Here is a 21749-nt window from a genome sequence, read left to right as displayed (position 1 = left end):
TGACGCTGTGATTAACATTTCGCTATTCTTTTGCGTTTTCTAAAAAGTTCTCTACTCTTCTAGCCTCCAGATGTCTTGCATTAGGTATGGCATGCGTCAGTATCTGTCCATAATGCTGCTTGCATGCACGTTAATCCTCCCGCAACACTCCTCCACTTATCGTACGGCCCAATGCGGCACCACCATGTCTCTTTACTGTACATAAAACACAAGTCGGAGCAGTCTGAAGATGTGAACTCCCTCAATCACATTTCAAAAGGCTGTAATAATCATGCAGCTCTATATAAAGACGGTGAAGAAAAAGAAAAAAAAATGAGTAGAACATTCCCAGCAGCAATAACCTCGGCGAACATTTGCCTTCTACACATCACCAAGCTCGCTACGACGCTAATCAAGAGCAGCCCACACGTCCTAAATCACTCGGGCAGAGGGTGGGGGGGGGGAGCTACTTGGGGCCTGACAACATGTTAAATTTTCCAGCCGCCTCGCCTCATTTTTATTCCGAGGGTGATGCCCGGTGTCACGGCACGGCGCTTTCAATCCCAGGCGGGACAAAAGGCGACGGGAGGATGAGGAGGATGATGAAGAGGAGGAAGGTGAGAGGTGTGAGAAGCTTCAAGTGACCTTTGTGTCTGATCAACTCTGATGGCCGCGCAGTCGATGGATCGCTCGGCCGTGAACGAGGCGATTGCTGGTTGCATTTTCGCAGCCCTCGAGACTCCTCTGATCAATGGATCGAATCAAACCAACACTTTACGTTTGCGCAATAAAATATTCCAGAGATACAATTTGGCCCATTGATCATCTTAGACTGCATCTCGTCATGGCAAACAATCGGAATTAGAGATCCAGAACCTAAAACGGGAACCCACCTGCTGAATATTTGAACAAGGATGTATATATTTGTGTGTTTGTGAGTGTGCCGCGGGTTGCGCTTGAGGGGGGGGGGGGCGGGGGCAGACACTATAGCGTCTGGGATTTGAATGGAAAATATTTAATATACGCACTCCCGCCGTGGCGACATGCATTATGAATGAAGACTGCCATCACATCAAAGCCACAAAGCGACAGGAGAACACGCAGCTGAAGTGAGGTGGTCCGCACTCCACCTGCCTTGGAAACAAGCTGTGGTGCAAACAGCAAAAAATAAATAATGAAACCCCTTGGGAAAAAAAATTATATCATTATTAACAACAAAAGGCTTGCAGGTGTTTAAATTTTACCCGTACATGCATCTGAAGGGCTTCCTGCAGCTTTCCCGTAACTTCGGCTAACAACCCAGGCTAAACTTAGCTCCTCCCTCACATACAAAGAATATGACCTTGTCGGTTCCTTTGTCCTTTACTCGCACAACGTCAAGTTGCTGTTACTTCGTTTTCAGTCCAAGTCCTTTTTTCCCCCAAGTGTTTAAGTTCCTTTGATCCGTTTTGTTTTGGACTTAAGTATTTTGAAGTATCCCAGAACCTTTTATTTATTTATTTATGTATTTATTTTTTCATTTAATTATTTAATTCCTTATCTGCACTCCTGCCTCGCTTGCCAGCATTTGGGTCCTCCTCCATGTCAATCCCTGACAATAATTAAATAATATAAAAATAAATAAATAAATAAAAAAAGATTCATCGATTAGAATAATCGTTAGTTGCAGCCCTAGAATCAGTGTCAATACACTGACAGCTCAGAATGTAACACAAAAGTACACAAGCACACACACGCACCCCCCCACACATACACACACACTCACGTCTCCCAACAGCGAGGTCTGTTATTTCCTGGCGTTACCGCCGACATCTCCCTCAACGCGATCGATTTATCGTCGGCCGAGTGACAGCAAAGAGTGTGTGTGAGCCGAGAGAGAGAGAGAGAGAGAGAGAGAGAGAGTGAGAGAGAGATTGAAGTGGCAAAGTGAGAGATGACAAAGTGAAGGATAGGCGACTGAAGGATATTATTGATCTGGCGCAGACGTTTGTTATCGCGCCATCGCAAATTAACGGATGGTGAGACGCGCGAATGGCAGTGTGGCGCTTGCGCTCAATGTGCTGATGCTATTCGATAAAAAACAAAAAACAACATATCAATTATTATCATGAAAGGATGAGACGGAGCAGATGATTTGACCTCCACCAAGGATATTTGGGTAAATCGGGATGTTGTAAAAAATGTAAATGAAAAAAAATAAATAAAATGAAGCAATCGTGACAAAGTTGTGTGGACGATCGACTGAAGGTTAGAAATCATCAAGGTGACAAGTCAGCTGCTTCGGGAAAACGTCAAAAATTTAAAGGAGTGAACACTTTTAATTGCGACATTTAAAGCAGTTCAACAGAACGAACAGGAATCATGCCGCGTGTTATTATTTCATGTTTCTAATCTGCATCAGGTGAAACCTTCCACAAAAGCATCACTTGCCTCGAAATTCTCAACCAGGCTAGAGAACCTAACTTTCAATCGTAACCCTGGACTTGACGCCCTATTTTGGTACCCTAAACCTAGCTTGATGCTACTTCAAAGGTTGATCTGGTAATGCTTTACTAAAATGTATGCCAGTGTCTAGTGCAGGGGTGGGCAAACTTTTTGATTGGCGGGCCACAATGGGTTCTAAAATTTAACAGGAGGGGCCGGACCAGGAGCAGATGGATGGAGTGTTTTGGTAACCTCGCCTCATCGGAGAAAAAAAAAACATTTTATTTTAAATAAAAGTGAAGAAAAGCATTATAACAATATATATGTCACAGTATTTTGAAAATAAAACATGAACAAGGTTTATTGATTTAATTTTTTTCAAGTTCGGCGGGCCGGATTAAAATGTTTAACGGGCCGCATGTGGCCCCCGGGCCGTAGTTTGCCCACGCCCAATCTAGTGTATTTCAACACACACACACACACACACTCTCCTTATATGGACATACTGCGACAGGTACTATGTCATATTTTGACTTAATTATATTGGATCATTTTATCCGCAGGACCTCGGAGTTAGCCGCTCATCGAAAGAACGTACGGCCGAGGAGTTTTTCACTACAGGAGTGCCGATAAATAATTCCCACCGAAATAAACCAGCGTAATTAGCCGACCTCAAATCCGTTAGCGGCGCGCTACATGCTACACGTGCTCCTTTTCAAAGAGAACCTCATCTGTCCGCCGCCAAATGAGGTTCCGCTCTCTGCTCCTTGTTGCCACGGCAACCGCTCACCCGGTTGCTGCCGCTGCTGTGTTGTTATTAATCTGTGATCCCCGTTAGTCACCTACCTGCCTACTGTGTCGCCACGGCGACGAGGACACCTCTGGGGAGGGAGAGGAGAGGAGAGAGAGAGAAAAAAAAAAAAAAAAAACAGGACATGCGACCCCCTGGAAAAGAGCCCGCCCCACCCAGTTGAATGCCTACTCTGCGGCATGGCAGCCGTTTCCATGGTGATGCTGATGATTATCACACACACTTCCACACCAACAGGTGAGTACCTGAGTTGGAAATATATCAAGCATAATTTATTCAATATTTACATGAATGTAGCGCAAACGGGCAAGCAGGCATGAAAGTGGTCTTTTGTATTTAGTTCTTGGTGTTGAATTTTGACGTGGACGCATTTTTTTTCTACCTTTGCCAACAGAAATGTTGGCCCTTCAGTGGTACCAATGTCCAGATCTTCGTGTTTCAGTTTCCAGTTCTTATTGTTCATGTCGTGAATGTGTTGTCGTCGGAGTTGTCACGTCCTTGATATTTTGTCACCGCGTCGCTCGTCGTGCTCTCCGGTCAAGTTCTTCAGGTTGTGTTCTTGAGTGTCATGTTCACGTTTTTTACTTTTGTAGTATTTAGTTTCCTCGTGTCTATGTTCTTCATCTTTTATGTTTGAAGTGCTGCGGTTGTTTCTACTTCTCACTGTTTAGTGTTCGGCTTCTAAGGATCTTGTTCTTCTTGTTCCCGGAATTGCCGTCATTCTCATTTTACAGTCGTTGTCATCTCAGACAAACTTCAAACCGTGACGATGAGACAAACTCTCGAAATAAACGAGTTATTTTTTATTTTTTTTTTCATTATTAAATGGTATCATTAAGATGCCGCCCACGTCATTAAAATGCCGGCTGGCTGTTGCAAATCTCGGCGGAAGTTTTCATTAGATTTGATTATCAGGCCGAATTAAAATCCAATCTCATAAATTAAACAAAAAAGCCTCGTGAGATTTGTCTGATTTCCCCGGCGAGGCCGAAGATCTTTTCAGCACATAATTACGTCTTTCAACCAGGATTAGCCACATTAAATAGGAAAAAAAAACACATAATGGAGCAAATGAAAAGCACAAAAGAATAATGACGTGATTCTTTGTTCACATGCAGCAGAATGCGACTGTGGCAAAAGTATTGCGACAGTTTTTAGACGTTTGCCCTGCATGTGTCCAAAATGTTTCACTTTGCTTTTAGGTGTCTCTAAATGTCTTCACATTTCCCTTCTAGGAGTTGCAATACCTTTGGTCAGATTTTTTTTTTTTCCATTTTCTGCACTACTTTCATCCAAACTCATCATTTTTCTCACGTTTCACGGATTTTTATGGCGTCTCAATACTTTCAGCTGTTTCCCAATACAGTGTTCCCTTGCCACATTTTGCAGCGGTGATACTTTTTGGGGTTTTCCAAAATATTCATAAAAAAAAAAAATAATAAATTAACCCCCAAAAAATGGAAAAAAAATAAAGACAGCCATATTGCGGAAAGACGCGTTGTTTTTAAGAGATGAGTTTGCTCCACGGCTTTCTACAAGGCGCGTGATTGTTTCCCTAGTCAAAAATCGACCAATGAGAGCACAAGTGGATTCATCCCAAGAGCCGATTGGCTGCGATGACTCAGCATTTTCCGTTATCGTATGCCGCCAGTTTCAAACACGTTAAGAAACAAACGGCACTTTTGAACAACGTTCTGTTTGGTAACTCACAACGTTTTTGCGCAAAGTGAAAGTTAAGGCATGATTACTTCCGACGACAGTGCTTCTTATTTTTAGGATAAAAATTAAAACTTTAATGTAGTTATTAGCTTTTTTTTCCCAGCTTGGAACTTTCATTTTTCACGTTACATTTGTTGTGTAACAAGTATTTAGAAGGTTGGGAACAGCATAATGGAAGCATAAATACTCCCAAAATAAAACATTAAAATAATAAATGTGAATCTTAATTCCCCATTAACCACGATAAACGAGGAATTGCTGAACTCTGGTCAGTCGCTTCACATTTTCTCCACTTTCCACTTCCCGTTGTCGTGCCAAAACCTTTTTGTCACAAAAATGGTACCATCTCTCGCATGTTGCTAATCCGAGTAACGTCCTCCTCCTCCTCCTCCTCACCACCATCCTCATCGTTCCCACTGACAGCAGCTTGCCTTGTAATCCATTTACATGCTGCATAATCTCATTTTTCAACACGTCACTCAGCGACAGAACGACCGCAAACAGCAGTCGCAAAGTAAACAGTCGCGCTTCAAGACCGCTTGTTGGTCAAATGGTGTTATTGAGGAATTAAACAAAATAGTCATGTGGACAGATCAAGTCAGATACTGTGATGTGCACTCACCAGGTCAGATGATTTTTTTAATTTGGATTTTATTTTTATTAACAGCGCTTGAGGGGAAAAAAAGACGAATGTGGAAATTCACACACACGTACGTGTGTTCGTGCGTAAATGTATTTTTTCCCCTCGTCTTCTCAGTAACCTCCCCCAACACTTTCACATCAAAGAACATGATGTGTGAATTCATCACAGAGTCATTAGCGGTGCATCGCTAACTAACAAGACGGCCGCAGCCCCCGTTGGACGAGGGACTATTTGAACAGTTGGCGTTTGAGCACTCACCACTCGTCGTCGTCTCCCAAGAATGCATCTGGAAGGCTGCCAGCAAGCTCATTGAGAAAAATCAAGTCCATCCAACTGGGAGGCCGATTAAATGCCACGGACTTTTGTTGGGAGGCTCATCATCACAAATCTACCAAAAAAAAAAAAAATAATTAAAATTAAAAAAGAAAAAAAATGTTTGTTTTTTTTTTGCAAATTGTGTTACATGTTTACATAACACATTAAAACGTTGAAAACTATAATAGTCTTCATGATTACAAAATAACATAAAAAACGTAAAAAGTGTCCATTTGCAATTAAAGATTGTCTTTGCTGCATGTTTCGCAAACAATCACGAGTTTCATTACAACCTAAATAGCGTTCAGTTTTCCAGACCTCAAGGAAGATATTTTGTTCAACTATTGTTCAAGTTACTACGGCTTGGTAGCAATAAAATCGCTGACAATATATTATTTATACTTACGACATTTTAAATTTTCGGTCAAGATTTTAGCAAGAATCATGGGAGTTGACGCACATGATTTTCTTCAGCAGGCCCCATAAAATGATTTGGCGGGCCAAATTTGGCCCCCGGGCCGCGAGTTTGACACCTGTGTCTTTGATGTTTATGAAAACCACGAGAACCAAATATTCATATGTTTAGGAGAACAAGTCTAAAAGGTTGAACTGAATTCCCTAAATTGCCCTCGTTTACGAAACGGCAAAAGTTGGTTATAACAAGCATATTAGCGTTCAATGAAGACTCCATAATTGTGGGCCGAATAGCCTCACGTGTCATCATTTTTTAACTTGCTGACAAAATATCAAGTACTAATATGTTTCCTTATTCCGGTCATGGAAAGGTTGAATTGAGGCAAATTGACTTTTTTTTTTTTTTTTTACCTGAAAACGTTCCAAAATGACTAACGCAATGACGCTATTACGCTAACGACGTTACGCGTCTTGAAATGGCCTTTGATGTCTACCAACAAATCATGTTGAGTGGAGTGAAGCACGGCGGTCAAGTCGCTTCCCATCAACTCTCACTTCCTGTTATCTCGGCAGCAGTCGAGCAGTTGGGCTGCTCCTGGCCGCTAATCGGGCATATTTTCACAGATCAAACCGTTGGCGTCACAAATAACAGGCTTGTGGGCTATGTCGACGGGGCTACGAACGCCCATCTGGCCGGCCGGCGGGTCTGGTTGGAGGTGAAAGTGCTAATTAAGTTCTTTGGAGAGGGCCGCCTCAGATCCCTGCTGCGCTTTTCACAGCCGAGTATTCGTTTGCCAAGTGCATCGTGGACATTCCAGACTCCGGAAAAGGAGAAGGACAAGTGAGGTGTCCTCCGCCATGTTTGGGTGTCTCCCCAAGCAACAAGCGCCAAGCCCACGACACCAATTAGAGGCGCCGCGTGGTGGAGACGATTTCAAAATACGCTGTGGATTTTTTTTTTCCGACAGTGGCACAGGACTTCATTTTTACCTAATCGAACCGGAGTGAAAAGCCAAAAAGAGGACAACGTTTTAATACCTTGACAATAAGACACTGTGTTGTTTTGGTGTTTTTCTTTTGTGATTAACCGATTGTTTTAACCGTCTTTGTTTTTTATATGCTTGATTTTATGTACCGCATTTTGTACGCAGCTGTAGCTGTTTTTAAAGTGCTTAAAAAAATGTGCGTGATGATTCAACAAAGGTATTGCACATCTGTTTCGGCAGACTTCTGGCTTGGAGCAAAGTCATGACACTACACAATAGGCGCACACACACACACACACACACACACATTACGGTATGACAACACTCGGTGCCAAATGCAAAGGGTTGCAATACAAAGCTCATTCCAGGTTTATTTGAAGACGATATCACACAAATGATATTCTCCACTTATTACCAGCATGATGATATCATGTGTGTGCGTGTTTATCATCTGAACGCAGCTGATTGGATTTTAATGAGAATGTGAGGAATGATGCAGTAAATCATTGATTGTGGGTCCGTAGCCAAAATTCATAATCGGTGCCATCTTGTCTTTGTGTTGTGCACTGACGACTTGAAGTTATGACTTAGATTTCGTCCACATTTTTGCTCTCTTTTTCCACTTCCTGTATGTGTCGTAAACTCACATACTTTTCGGTGTCCCGACACTTTTGTCCGAACTCCACATTCTTATTTGTCACTTCTTGAGGTTCCCAAATATTTTCGTGCTAAATTCACATTTTCATTTGCTTTTTCTCCACAGTCTGCACCAGACCTCAATCCTGTTCCTCGAGGGCCGCTGTCCTGCGCCGTTTTCCATCTCTCCCTGCTGCAACACACCGGATTCAAATGATCAGATAATCAACAAGGTCTGTAGAAGCTAGATAACGACCCTGATCGTTTGAATCACGTGTGTTGTAGCAGGGAGAGATGGAAAACAGACAGGACGGCAGCCCTCGAGGAACAGGATTGAAGACTCTTGGTCCACATTTACTTGCCCTCCTGCAGGTGTCCCAATACTTTTGCACGGGTAACATCGTGATGACTCAACTAACCGGCATTTAACATACAAGGGGTGGTCGCATACATATTACTCCCCCCCCCCTCATTTTCACAGCACGTTGAAGCGATCTGTGGCTCCGCCCATGCGTTCAGCTCCAGGCTAATTTTATTTCAATTAATTAGCATAAAAGAGCTGCCTGCTCCGCAACCCCACAATAACACCCCACCGGAGGCCCGCTTGACGCCAAGGTATGCAAATGTTAATTAGGAAATGATGCATTGCACGAGCACTTGTAAGTAATCACATCCCCGGGGTGCAAGTTTTACTATCAAACTTGTCCGATGTTGGCAAACACACTTGGAATGCAAACAGCACACTGCAACATTCATTCATTTAATCGATTAAGATGAGTTGAGTTGCGCAGGAGATTTTTAATTTTTATTGACTTCAAAGTGTGTCCCCACTGATGCGCACTGCTTACACTAACAACAAGGCTGTGAGCAGAGGAGCGAATTCACAAAACCCAGCGACAGCGTCGACAACTTAACGGCTTTTCCGACCCCTCTAGCGTCTTTAATTCCCACGAAAAAAAAACTGACAACGTGAATGGAATTATTTTTGATATTGTTTTGCATATGACAAAAAAAAAAAAGGATTAAGAGCCTGGTGGAAGATGCGCCCACTCCCAGTTGAAGTTGACTGTCAAAGTAAAAATCAAGAAAAAAGAATTACATGTGTATTTAGAACAATCACATAGCCCCCCCCCCCACTAGAATCCATTATCTTAATTCATTATGAAATTTTTATATTTTTTTTTTCTTGCCCTGGAACAGATTGATGGCATTTCCATTCATTTCATAGGGGAAAGATGATTTGAGATACGACTGCTTTGAGTTCGATGCAGAATGAATACAACTTGTATCTTGAGAACCACAGAACCGCACCTGGACATTAATTTAACGTTTCAAGTTAAAATTCAAAACACCTTAGAATACAGGCCACTAACCAGAGAAGTTACTGTGACATACTGTTAGCATATAAGCTAACATGACATTACTATGCTAACGCAAAGCAGACATCAGCTGACAAGCAAACATTTTGCACCGAATCATTTTCAATGGCGTCATCTGCACTTGTCACATAATCAATCCTAATAAATTTGAGCAGCCATAAAAAGTGTTTTTTTTCCTCCTTCCATTTAAACGAGTAAGCATTGATTAGCGTGCTAAACAGGTGAACGAGCTTCTCGTGACAGGAAGCAAGGTCGTCAGGTGACGTCGTTTGTCACGACCGAAAAGGAGGACGCGACGATAACAAAAAAGCTTTTTGGTGTAAATAAGTGTGATCAACTGTGACTTTCATACGCTCTTAAACGGACACGTGAAAATGACGACAGCCATGACAAGAAATGAATGGAACATTTTGTGAAAAATATAAAAACTCAAATAAAATTGAAAATAAAAATGTTATATTTTTGTAACAAAATGTAATAAGTATGTGAATTAAACAAACATTTAAGAAAATATAAATACAGTGATAAATGCACCATGGTATACAATGATGTATAAAATAATTTATATACATATAACATTTTTTTTTTAAATTGATATTGAAAACGTGAAATATGAAATGGTTTTTACAAGTAAAAAACTGGATCCTGAAAGCGGCTTCTGTCTTTGTACAGTCCACTATACACACTTAGAAATATTTCTTGCTTCAGAATGCAGAGAACGCCCAAAAAAAAAAAAAAAAAAAAAAACACCCCCCCAAGCACTAAATAGCACATGAAGGCATTAATTCTAAGCTTATTAACATAGTGCTCAATCTGCATATTTATCTGCATCAGTTGGATAATTATTATTTTTAATGTGAAAAAAAGTTGTATTTAATACATGAATTGATTTTCAAACAAAATAAATATTGAAGAAAACAAACAAAACTCATTGACAAGTCCCCTGTTTATATCATACATAAACACATACACACACACACACACACAAATAGACATGTATATATACACAATACAATACAACTTTATTGGTATTGCACATTTCACAGCTGCAGGTTTAACAAAGCGCTTCTCTTATCGGCTCAACCTAGCGAATTGAATGTGGGAGGAAACATTCCAAAGACATGCATGGTAAATTGATTGAACACTCTAAATTGTCCCCAGGTGTTATTGTGAGCACGAGTGGTTCTTTGTCTTTGTGTGCCATGCAATTGGATATAGATCTGCGAGAGGGAGGACTGCACCACTGTGGGCGTGATCAGAGCAGACATCAATCACGGCCAATCAAAGCGGCAGATGGAAGGTTTCTGCCACCAAACTGTCACTCCACTAGGAGCATTTCCGGGAAATTCCTTCTGGTGCGCCGGAACGCCCATTTTGGTGTAGAGTGTTCTGCCGAATGGGCAAATGCGCAACGGTTGCACTAAAGTCAGAACCTGCTGGCTTTTGCGCCACGGAGCAGACGTGCCGTCTACAGGAATAGCATCCAATGTGGACAACGTAGGCAGCTTGAATGCTGTCAGGATGTAACAACGTGATTTACAAGGTAATATTCTTAATGTATGAGAGGGAGACCAGTCATCAGTCAACGTGGAGTGTGCGTTCAGCGACAAAAAGCATCAGCTGTCATCACACCCCGCCAATAAGAGGAGATTATTGGCGCATATCGACGCCGCTTTGCATCAGCGTTACACTTAATGGGGAGAAGAAAAAAAAAAAAAAAATCATATTCCCCATTTCCTGAGGCGCTTGTGCTAATCTTCACGTTAAAAAGAAAAAAAAAAGTAGACTGCAGCTTGAATGTAGACATAAAATGAGATGTTCAATCTTTGTGGTTAAATGTCATCTTCCTCGGCAAATGTCAGCAGCGCAACCTTTGCGTCACCTTCCAATTATTAGTAGTGTGGTGCAATAACACAGAGCCCATCTTATTATTGTCGAGGGCGAAATGAAGACCCCCTCAGATGATGTCAATCAAAAGGCAGCGTTGTTTTTTTTTTTTTTGTATTGATTTATTGCGATATTTGGAAAGCACATTCTTGTTGGATGCTGTACCTAATGAATTGGCCTGCGCGCGTATTGAGCAGGCGGGGAAATCAATCAATGTATTAATTAATTCAATCATTTGATGCAATTTTACTTTCTGCATTTAATTGGACTAAGAAACCACCGACTGTGACTGCCGTTTACGGGCCAATTATTGCACCTTATTGAGTGATTAAAAACAACAACAACAAAACAATGAAGCAATTGCAAACAAGACAGATTGACGTTGTACTCAGCAATTTTTTTTAAACTGACCAGTTAGTGCCTCAATCAAGTCCAAGCAGATGTTTGCAAATGTCTCATTTTGATGAAACGCAAAATATAATCAGTCTACTTTTGTGGAGGGCTACAAAAAAAAAAAAAAAAATCTGAGAATAATTCATGCTGACGTCACAAGATTGGGACAATTTGTCTCAATGGCTCTGACTGATTACTCGATTACACTGGTTAACAAATAAGAATTTGTTTCAATTTAAATCAGAGATGCAAGCCAACTTTTTTCTAGATACATTTGTTGCGCTGATTCCAAAGCTTTCGCGGTAACGACTGAATGAGTTATAACTACAATAATAACTATATAATATAGTAAAATATTTCATAATGTTTTTGAATGAATGGTTTGGTTCAGCAACAGGTGCAATTTTGCTTTGAAACACGGAAATTACAACACGGTAAAAATCACTATTGATCAAACTGCAAAGCAAAGTTAAAATCTAAAAAAAAAAAAAAAAAAAAACGGATTAATTTTTTTTAAACCAGCGTTATAAATACATTCAGGGGCATGTAAAACCATAATATTTGCAGTGTGATTAATTGATCAATTTGGACAGCTCTGCTGAAAGACTAAATTATCTTTGATGCTAGTTAAAAATAAAATGTAGGTCCAAAGTTGGCTTTAACTTTAGTAGCGTTCACAAAAAACCCTGATCAGCTAAATTTTTCTCACAGACCGAACACACGCACATATCCAGTCAAGGAAGGTCAAAAGTTGCGCGGCAAATGCGGTTTCACTTTTGCGTTTCTTTGACGATGGACGCTGATTTACGTTGCTTTTGTTGCTAGCAGAATGACAACAACAACAAAGACGCTTCCTGTTTGGACAGGAAGCAGCCCGCGCAGTCACAATGAGACGCTGAGCACACAAAAGCTCCAGCCAGTCGACTTGTGCCGTTTGATGAAATCAAATGTTTTAAGTTGCATTGTCGACGTACAGAGAGGCAGGAAATGGGGCAGACACACACACACACACACACACACACACACTTTTCTTTACAACTCACCATTTCCTCTTCTTTGGCACACATGCATGTAATCGACGTCATTTAACAATGACCAGCAACACAATTAAAATTCATTTCACATGCATGTGAACAAAAGCATCAACAGATATTTACACTTGCTACCCATTTTTTTTTAATTCCTGGAAACCAGTTGAGGCATGGCATCAATTCAAGAAGAGATTTTTTTTTTTATTTGACGCAATAATTGCCATAAAGTGCAATGAACTCATTCACTGCCAGCTCAGGTAAAATAAATGTACATTTTGGCGTCTATATCCGTCAATGGCAGCGAATGACTTAAAAGGTACATTGACTCACAATGTTAGCCTCAGCATTGGAGTGTCAATGTAACACAAATGCTAACACGGTCCCTACAGCAGGATGTGTGTTAAAAAAAAAGTATTTAAAAAAAAAAAGGAATAGATTTTCACTCCATCTGCACAATCTCAGCAGTCTCATTTTGGCGGGTACAGGATGCACACGCACACGCACACACATACGTACGCGGATCGGGAAGGAGGCTGCGCTCACACTCCGCTAACAGCTTCACACTAGCCCACATGCTAGGGCCACGCTAGGCTAATTCAATTCCGCGTTGTCGTCGAGGTAACGGATTGATTGTCCTTGGGGGGGGGAGGGGGGGGGTGACTCACACGCTCCATCAACAAGTCTAACGTGCATAAAAATGCCCAACACATAACATGTTTTTATATGACTTACAAATTGATAAATGTAAAGTGAGTCACCTCAAAGAAACATTGTAAGCGGATTAGCAATTGGGATTAGTTCCGAGCAGAAAGCTTCAAGTCATACGTGAAGTCCATTATCTTCGCAAGTCATGTCAATATTGACAGTAATAAGTGTTTATCGTGGATATAATTGTCGCTCATGAAAACATTTTTCTCTGCGAGCGCGAAACAACAACAGCTGCTTGCTTAACTCGCTGCTTTTAAGAGGGAGCTCATTTGCATAACACTTTAACGCGTTTGCGCGTGTACTCAAATATGAAGTCAAAGAGGTTCAAAAGATAACATGAAGTGTTCTCGCTCTCTGATGAGTCAGCGGCATATATTTTTTTAAAAAAACATCCTTGTTAACATTTGTTTCATTTTACCACACAAGTATTTAACAAATGAGGAAAAAGCATCCAAAAAAAATAATAAATAAGACAAAGTTTGAGGTTTTTTGTTGTGACAATATTCTAATTACAGAAAGGCTTTCTAGCAGCACATTGATGAAAATGCCATATTAATTTTTCAACATTTATGCTAATTTGATTATGCGACAGAAAACAACTGACACCGGATTCTCACTGAAAGTATAATTCTCTATTTTTCTTGAAAAGTAAAAGCAAAAACTCAACATTTGCTGTTAAATTGTTTTTCAGTGTACAGTGACAATATGCTAATCAAACATGAGGCTAGCTAGCACATTGACAAAAAGTGACCATGGTCATTCAAAACTGCTGACAGTTTCGAAAATTCTAATTTATAAAAATTATGATTGAAATGTTTCTCATTGGACAGCAAAAATAGCGAAAGGCTAGCCAGCGCGTCAACATGAAGTTCACATTCCAACGTTTACATCAATACTATTTTGCCACACATTTAGTTCGGAAACATTTGACTTCATACAAGAAAAGGCGGGAAAATATCACCGCATTGCTGAACGATATGAGCGCATTGCCATGAAATCCGCTCACACACAAACAAAAGCAGCAAGATTCCATCACACACAAGAACACACTACTTGGAACGGGCCATCAAAGAATTTGTTCGAAACCGCGACGACGGCAATGACGACGACTGCGCGTCTGGCGTCTTTGCTCCTCGTACGCTCGGGACGGGATCATTTGATGATGTCTGGCGTGATCAAACGGCCGTCTTTCTTTTGCCGCGAAATTGCCTGCCGTCTCTGGAGACTTGCTAATCTGTCATTGGACATGTTCATTAGCCCCTGTGTGTGTGTGTGTGCGTGTGCGTGTGTGAGAGATAACACAACAGGTATTTGTTCACCCCGGGAATCCACATGAAGCGGCGCATCACGTCGCCATATGCCCAGATCAGGAAGAAGCGACTCAATTAACACACGTTTTGATCCCGGGGAAGCTCGCCGCTTTACAACCGAGGATCAAACCATTTCAGCGGCAGCGTGACAAGCGACAGATGCTGGCGAACAAACCAAAAAAAAACACAAAAAAAAAAAACAAGGTTGACACTGTCAAGCTAACACACCGGCAACTCGTGGCAAAAAATTAAAACTAGAATAGCAGCCTCGTGTCAAGTGAAATCTTATCAGACAACAACGCATAGATAACGTGATACAAATGAGCCGACCCGACCTACTTTGATTCCGGGGGAGATGTGAAGCAATGTTTGACAAACAACAAATACATAAATAAAATAAAGATGAGATGTTGACTCAGTCACTTGACTGTAATCTTGCGACAAAAAAACAACAACACATGAGCAGGTGAATAAAAAAAGCAACGTTATTGTGGCTTGCGCTACGCCAAACAACTTTGGTAGCACAAAGATTATCATTTTAATAACTGTTAACATAATTGCTTGCACCTGTTGGCAAAATTAGCATCCTTCTTAGCACTGCTGTTAGAGCAATTTTAAACAGAACCTAAACCTTCCGTGTCAAAACTTTGTTAGACTTTAATTGGGCATCTTCTTTACTGTTAGCTAAACTGCTAGCATAATTTAATCATAATATCAAGAATATACGGTACTTCATCTCAACAACTACGTTGTGAGTTCCAGATGAACACAAAAAATTGCAGACGAACAAGCACTCATAGGTGTTCCATCAACTACAATTTGACAAATGTTTTTTTTTTTTTTTTCCAGATAAATTGTAGCTAACATTTAGAGGCATCCTCTTTGCTGCAAATCCAGCGTGTTGAAGCACGATCAAGAGTTGCCACGGTAACGCATATTCACTCGCATGTGATCTGAAACTCAATTTAATGCCAGCACATTCAATATCATACCAACGTCTTGCTTTGTTATGTGCAAATATCGAGAAGACAAAAATACGTTCCCGCACATTATTATCATCACAAAATTGAACACAAAGGGCATATTCGTAAATCACGGTGACATCTTACACAAACGCCACATTAAAATATTTGAAGGTGAAATATGTTTCTGTCACATTTGTAGAGATTATTAACGTCTATTTAATGAAATAATCCATAATTCATGCAAACCGCGTGGCTGTGGGGTTAAAAAGGTCACTCTATTATGCGCAATGTATTCAAAGTTGCTCTTCGTCTGGACCAAAGGACAATGTTCATTATTCAAATGAGCTGCCACTGGAGGCCCAAACCAATTATTAAAAATTAAATCATATTTAAATGTTGTAATTGGGGTAGCAAGGCCCTGATTGGATGCAATATGTATTTCCAACCTTACAAAATGTTGACTTTTTACAATTCACCTTGTCATAAGAATCCCCTCACACACTACTAGAGGTATTAGCATCCTTGTTAGCATAACTTTTATTTATTTTATTTATTTTTAACCGATTCCCTGTTGTTTATGTTTTTCTAATTTTTTTCCAAAGGCCAATTATAAGTATGTGACAATAGATTTTTGCTCTTCGTGGGGGATAGGAACGCGACCTGTTCACACTCCTCTAATTTTTTGCAACGCTATCCAGGACTGTTCTCACTGGGTTTGTGTCAATCAAAGACAAATTCCTGACTCTTGCTCCTGATTGATGATCGAGCTGAAGGGAGTTCAAGGGTTGCGTGATGAGCTCAGGAGTCTCCTCCGGGAAGGTTATCTCTCTAACGCTCTTCCGGAAAACATATGTTGCTCTGTTATCCATCACGACGCAAGCAGGAGATCCGACGGCAGGAATTAGGAGAGCGGCCCGAGCATCTTTAGCATTGGGGTGTGGTGGGAGAAGGTGGCGGGGTGGCGGCCGAGGGCACATTGTGAGCATTTGAGGTTTCCATCAGTGAATTTCATCATCACAAGATCTCGGCGTGCACAAGGACGGTCACCGCTTGTAATAAATCAGTTTAAATTTCCAGGTTGGAAAAGACGCCTGCTTTTGATGGATTGCGGCCTGCACTGTACGCTAGCTTTATCTGATCCGCCGCGCGAGCTGGAATGCATCACCCGGCGAGGGGAAATGGATTTCTTTCACTTGGAGGAAAGGATTCACCGCATCCACATGCTGGATTTAATTGCTTGTTCAATTGACTTTTTACATAGCAGGGCACAGACATTAGTGCCACACATCAAGCAACACCTCATTGAATTCAAGGATACATTTGACATGTTTCGTTTCCAAAATGCCAACCAGAATGTGAAAAGTTATCGAGCCTAATGCTAATTAGTGATGCTCACAATGATGCTAACAACATTGCGAGCAGCAACAGGAACAATTATGAAAAGAAATTATGAAAGTGGGGCCAACAATGTCACGAGCAGCCATGCTAACAACCTCACTGACAATTAGCAGCAATGCTAACGATTGATGCATTGTTTTCTTACTAGGCTTTACCGCCAACATGGTGGTAAAATATTGATTTTGTGATTAAAAACTATCTGGTATAATGGTTTTTAACAGCTCTGCCAAGATAATTGTGCTAACAAAGGGGCTAAAAAAAACTTGCTAACACTTGTGATCATTTTGCTAATGATAATGCTATCAACATTACAAAATAAAACATGGACAATATTATGCAAACCATAATGCTAGTAGTAGCGCTAACAACATTGTCAACACTGATGCTAAAAGAAATGTAATATGTTTGCTAATAAGTATGCTCAAACAATTACCAATGTTGCTAAAACTAACAGTTTACTAAACAACAGCGATACAACAACCAAGAGTGATACTAAAAAAAAACATTGCAGAAAATTATATTCAATTTCTGAAATATTTCGAGAGCATTTTCAGTCGTTTTCAATGTGATCAGAATAAAAGGCATCATAGAAACTCGGTTAATGATGTTAAAACAAAGTCATGCCAAAAAGAGTCCCAAAAATTTTGCCAGCAGGGATGCTAACAATTACGTGAGTTAGCTTCCTGTCGCGCTAGCCCAGCATGTTTAAGCAAGCATTGTGTCGCTGTCATACAGCATAGCTCTCATGCTGAATAGAATTCCTATCTTTTTTTTTGGGGGGGGGGTCTGATGAAAAGCTCGTTTCAAAGGTGGAATTGCGTCTTTTATCGCACACGTTCAGTGCGTTGGGCACATTACATGTGAAGTCATGCGTCACACCGGCTGGCTTTGTGTCTTTTTGTCACAATGGCACACTGACGTGTTGAATAGAATACAATAGAATAGAATGTAATGTCTCATGGCGCGACATACGCGAGATGAAGTCAGCGCCCCGGTGGCGTGGGGCCGCTTTAATTGACTCGTTTTTTTTTCTTGAAAGTGAAGCCAAAAGAGCAGCAAGACAAATGAAAATGGCTCCATAAACAAGCTCCTCCGTTAGCTTTTAACACGGTCGTTAATCAGAAAACATACCAATTTGTACACCTTTACAGCCGCGGAAGGTTTAGACTTTATTAGCTACACCAGCTAATCGAGCAGACGTGCGATCGAGGAAACAAAGTCGCAAAGCCAATTAAAAAGCTTGTTAAAATATAATCCAAAATGTGAAATCATAAATAATAATCTAATAATTTATTTCCTGACCTTTTCTTCATATTGTTTTATTTCAAGAATATTATTGTCATGTCTTCATTTGATATTTTGTTTTCATTTATTTAGGGAATTTGTTGTTTTCTAACCTTGCATTTATATATTTTGCCACGTTTCGATTTGATATTTTTGAGTAAGGATTTAATTGGCATATTTAGTAGTGTGTGTGTGTGTGTTAATATTTATGATTAAACTGTTCAACACATTTTTAAGTTTTTTTTTTTTAAATCAGAAGTGCCAGTAAATTTTTCTGGATTAATATTTTTTTTAATTCCAAAGTTGCCCTCATTTTTTACTCTAGCACAGCATTTTTGAATAATAAAAACAACAATAAAAGTAATAATTAATCATTTTAAATATTTATGAATAAAGGGTTAGGTTCAGTAACAATCATAAACAAACAATAAACATCCTCGCTAGCCTAGAAATCACAACGCGCAAGCTTTTACATGTCATTTTTACCTGACTTTTTTTGGTTATTAATCACAAGTATATTAATTTATTTTGGCCCCATTTAGATTTCAGATATATTTTTACTGGATCTCAATAGCTGGCGTACCTAAGCAAGTGTCCTGAGAGTGTCTATGAAGGTGAAGTTGAAGGAGAACAGAGGTGCAGTAATCCCTGCGTTTGCACTGCAGGGCCCTGCGGCTCGTCAGGTCGGCTAACTCCTCACAATCCCCTTTTTACCTCCCCCAACAACATGACGGGAGGACGTGAGCGTCTCGAGTGAGGTGCGGCGAGGCCTTTAGAGCCACAATCAAAAAGTCAGCGAGGATTTGAGGAGGGATTTGCAGCATCCCGCTTGCGCGCCGTGCATTCACCTTGACATTAGCGGTTGCCTGGCAACAACAACAACACGATGGCCTCATGAACAGCGAAATTTGGGGAGTGTTGGGAATCGGTCACTAATTATTTATTGAGTTGACTAAAAAGTCCAATCAAAATGTATGTACCGTCATGATTCCATGCTAACCAATCACAATAAAAAGGATAAGTGGATTACAGTATTTTGATGACCGATGGAAGCCCATTTCGATCCATATTTTTTTTAAGCCTCGGAAAAGTGTGTGCATGTGTTGCACTTATGGAAGCTAATTTCCGCCAGTATTAAATATATAAATAAACCTTTTGAAAATGGGAAAAAACAGGAAAGGCAAAGCAAGCCCCCCCACAAAATAATTTAAAGATACTAAGTCATAATTATAGGAAACTAGTAAGTCTAAATTGTGACATACTAAGTTATAATGATAGGGTCTCCGAATTATAACTTAAAAAAAATTTCTCTAACAAGCTCACATAATGTATGTTTTGCTCAGAAATCACTGTACTGGTTAAAAAAAAATCATCACCATCACATTGAACATTGTCACAAAATGAAATACTCGAATTGGAGTCAAGTTGGAGACTTTTTGCAGAAAGCATTTTTCGCGCAACTGTCGCATTTGAATGAATGTTAGACTGGCATTCACTCAAGGACGTCTTAAATTTCGACACCATCGTCGAGACGATTCATTTGCTTCCATTTGAAGTGGATCTCTCCAACAACTGTGCGGTAGAAAAGTTAATGCCAAACATCTGATGGCGATGACATAACCGGTCACAGTTGGATGATTATTGAAGCCATTGCGTCCACTTTATTATGTGAAGCCAAAACGGTTAAGGGAGTTCTCAAAAGAAACGAATGGAAATAACTACTAAAATAACAACTAGCAAAAAATGAATCACAAACTTACCGATCTCTTGAAATCCATGCATTTTTACGTATTTTCACGTTCGTCAATCTTCGTAGAGCAACTTGAACAATTGATGATGTTGCAGTAATTACCAGACCAGTTTTTGTTTGTTTGGATGATCCATTATTCATTTCGTGTTTACGTGTCAAAATCAATTGACATCTCGCAATTAACTTGAACCCGGAAGCGAATCATCTCTCAGAAAAAATCAAAATGGCTGCCACGATAATTGCCGAGGTTCGCCGAACTCACCCGAAGGCTCCCATTGACGCCTCCGCTCTCTTGCTCCTTATTGCGGATTGTTTCAAAGTGATGAGTTGACTCGGAAACTTACTTCCAATGCATTTTTTCACCATCTGCAAGCCAAAATTGTTCAAGTGTAATGTTGCACATGATAAATTTGTGAGGTAACAAGTAGCCTGGATCAACGCTAGTTAGCATGCTCGGCGGCTAAATAATTGCTTTGGGTCCAAGTTGAAAGGTCGTTTTATAGCTGCAGCTTTAATCTCTCAAGTTCTGGGGTCGTGACCCGGGGGAGACGGACATCAAAGTGGCGTGGGGGAGCGTGCACCGGGCTGATGCGCTCCTCCCGTATAAGGGCGCTGTAATATCAGAGTGAGGCTGACCCCCTTTCACCCAGACGTCCCTGCGTGAGCGCCTTTCATTTGTCAGCCATCAAAGCGGACGCCGGTGATGGAGTGCCTCATAATTCTCAGGGAGGCTTTTTCATGGAAAGAGGAGACGGCTTTGGGATGCTTCCACGGGAGGATGGGGAGGAGCGGGTGGGGGCGGGGTTATCTAGAAGGTGCCGGAATGGTACCCTGGAGATTCTTGAGTGTTTTTGAAACATCAAATGGCCTAACGGAAAAGTCCCAAACGAATCAAATGAGGATCTTCAACAGTCCTTTTTCGAATTTGGGAGAAAGGAAGAGTACACACTGGATTGGTCGCCAGTCAAGTGTTGGCGCATACAGACAAACAATGAACGGGTTTAAAGTCGGGGTCAGAACAGGCATTTACTTTTTACAAATCTAAACAAAAATGAGAGCACAATACATCTCATCCAAGTTTGGTGCAACTGCACATCTCCACAGACTCTTGTTTGTCTGTTTTCTACATCACCTGTGCAGCTCCAGATAGACTCTCTTATTTAGACGGGACATGACTGTGGCCTGCGTGTCAAACCGCTCACGCCGATATGGGAAAACTGGAATGTGCTGTGAGCAGATGGACGCAGAATAAACACGTTATGTGCACATTTCAGTTCACATTTTCCTAATTGAGACCATCAGGAAGTCATTCAGTGTCTTCTCTTGGGAGCAAAGTTAGACAAGATTTTCATTTTCTTTGGCTGGTATTTAGTCACCTTCGTGGCAGATACGCACTGTAGGAGGAGCAATCGAAAATGTGGCCTTTCGCATCATTTCCCGTCTGCTTTGGCGCTTTTCCTCATACATGCACCAGAGGTGGTCCACTCCGGTTTGTCTGTACGTAGCTGGAAAAGAACGTTTTTCCGTCCAGGTGCTCGTTGCTGAAGCAATGTGGAGGGAGCAAAAAAAAAAAAAAAAGCTCAACTATGGTAAGGTGTCAGAACATGTGGCGAAGCACAGCAGATGAAAGGTCAAAGCGGTGTGTTCATTGGAGGAAGACGATTCATGCTCAGCAGGTGGCAAAGTCGCCATCAATCATCACTCAACTTCCTGAGAG

The 21749-nt window shown here is 40.8% G+C and overlaps 1 protein-coding gene across 1 annotated transcript in view; it reads right to left on the bottom strand.

Annotated features, from left to right (window-relative positions):
- The window catches only part of LOC148326232 (neuropilin-1a-like), a 60529-nt gene extending 40374 nt beyond the window's left edge, over nucleotides 1-20155 (bottom strand). The window contains exons 1-2 of the mRNA XM_088311696.1: nucleotides 20043-20155; nucleotides 5835-5964 (exon numbers count right to left, since the gene is read on the bottom strand). The gene's annotated coding sequence lies outside the window, so the exon portion shown is untranslated. The remainder of the gene's footprint in view (nucleotides 1-5834; nucleotides 5965-20042) is intronic.
- Between the last annotated feature and the right edge of the window lie 1594 nt (nucleotides 20156-21749).

This window comes from Idiotropiscis lumnitzeri, chromosome 12, assembly GCF_059441095.1.
Source record: "Idiotropiscis lumnitzeri isolate Australia: NSW breed Sydney's pygmy pipehorse chromosome 12, RoL_Ilum_1.0, whole genome shotgun sequence".
Classification (NCBI taxonomy): domain Eukaryota; kingdom Metazoa; phylum Chordata; class Actinopteri; order Syngnathiformes; family Syngnathidae; genus Idiotropiscis; species Idiotropiscis lumnitzeri.
Note: the sequence above shows the minus strand (reverse complement) of the source record. Positions and strands in the feature narration are given on the sequence as shown.